Genomic DNA, 1614 nt, shown 5'->3' on the forward strand with positions numbered 1-1614 from the left:
CCCCGCCGCCCCGCCGCTGCGCCGCTGGGGGGGGGCCCCGCTCTGCCCAGCGACACTTCCTCGTCCCCCAAGAAAATTAATCACCAAAAATAATTCCACAGAAAAATGGGAAGAGTAAAATCCAAGATGGCGGCCCCCGCCGCAGCACCGCCCGCTCCATCCGCTGTCGGGAAATGAGTCCCAGCCGAGGCCGGAGCCCCCCGCCCCCACCGCGCCGCGCCCCCCGCGCCCCCGCGCCGCGGGCCTCACCTCGCCTCGCGCGCGGCCTCAGGGAATCCCGGAGGCAGCCGTTGGCCTGGCGACTCCGCGCCCCGGGTCCTGGCGCCGCGCGTGCCGTCTCCGGTGCCCGGGCGCCCTCACCTCATAGCCCCGGAGCCTCGCCGTCCGCGCCGCAGACGCGTCGCCGCCCCCGGTGAGCCGCTCGGACGCCGCCCGGGAACGGTGGAAGGACACGAAAAGGAGTACCCTCGGCCGAGCGGAGGGACACCACTTCAGCTCGCGCCTCTTCGGCCGCCTCTGTTGCTTTTACGGGACTGGGGGTTGGGTGGGGGTGGGGGAGGCGGAGAAACCCGAGAAAGAAATGAGTTCCCCCGCCGGCTGCTTCCCGCGGCGGAGGAACAAAAAAGCGAATTTTGAGAGGACCAGGCCAGTCGTCGCTTCGCTTCGCTTCGCTCGCAGCGGAGGGATTCGTATTGAGCTGTCGGAAAGGATCCCTCCGCCTCTCGCTGCCCTTTAAATCGCGGCTGGAGGCGGCGTCGCCGCGCGCCCCTCGGGCGCTACCTGGGCTTTAGGTCTCTCCGTGCGCTCGGGGTCTCGCGAGGCTGCTTTCCAACCCTCAGCCCCTGGCGTAGCAGCACCCGCCGGGGACCGCTTCTGAGCCGGGACGGGGGTCAGCGGTGGGGGACGGGCAGGCTTCTCGCCCGCTGCGCCTCCCGGGTGCGCCGAAACGAGGTGGCCCCCGTGGAGGCGAGCCTCTTTGTTGTGGGAGTGGGTGTCCTTGGGAGCAGATAACACCCTTCAAGACCGTGTGGGCAGCCCGAGTTCCACCGCCTCGTGTGGGAGGAAGCGGGACGTGAGCCTGCAACAACCGACCACTAGCTTCCTAGCATCAGCCGGCCATTTCTTGAGCACCTACTGTGCGTCGGGTTTTCGGAGAAACGGGTTTTGCCGATTCACTCTCTCGTTGGGCAATGCCGGTACCCAAGGATGCGGGCCCCCTCCTGGGTCTCAGGCTGGCCGGGAAGTTGTTGAGAGGCTCCCACGGGCCGGGCGCGCTGCCTCGCCCTCTGGATCCTGCCTGCGAGGTTGATGATAATGGCTGCAAAATAGCAATCCTGAGAGGAACATCTTTTCCTGGATACCAGGCACCATTCTCAAGCTTTGGTGCTCTATCTGGTTTACAACGACTCCCAGGAGGTGGGGACCGTTTTATCCCACTTTATACGTAGGGAGACTGAGGCATCAAGAGGTGAGGCGACCTCCAAAGTCAGTCAGGGCTTGAAGCAGAGCCCTTATCCTGATAAAAAGCGCAGAGGCCAAGAAGTTGAGGTTGCCACAAGCGGGCAGATGGCACGGTATTGGTTGCCTAAACGTCTCCGCCACCCGGAAGAGTGG

The 1614-nt window shown here is 65.3% G+C and overlaps 1 protein-coding gene across 4 annotated transcripts in view; it reads right to left on the bottom strand.

Moving 5' to 3' along the window:
- Positions 1–620, bottom strand: part of KMT5B (lysine methyltransferase 5B) — a 57880-nt gene extending 57260 nt beyond the window's left edge. For 2 of the 4 annotated variants that reach the window (XM_040255236.1, XM_040255239.1), the window contains exon 1: positions 250–513. The gene's annotated coding sequence lies outside the window, so the exon portion shown is untranslated. Of the gene's footprint in view, positions 1–249 lie in introns of all 4 variants that reach the window. The other 2 variants (XM_040255237.1, XM_040255238.1) reach the window with 2 other exon arrangements.
- Between the last annotated feature and the right edge of the window lie 994 nt (positions 621–1614).

This window comes from Oryx dammah, unplaced genomic scaffold (assembly GCF_014754425.2).
Source record: "Oryx dammah isolate SB20612 unplaced genomic scaffold, SCBI_Odam_1.1 HiC_scaffold_15, whole genome shotgun sequence".
Taxonomy (NCBI): domain Eukaryota; kingdom Metazoa; phylum Chordata; class Mammalia; order Artiodactyla; family Bovidae; genus Oryx; species Oryx dammah.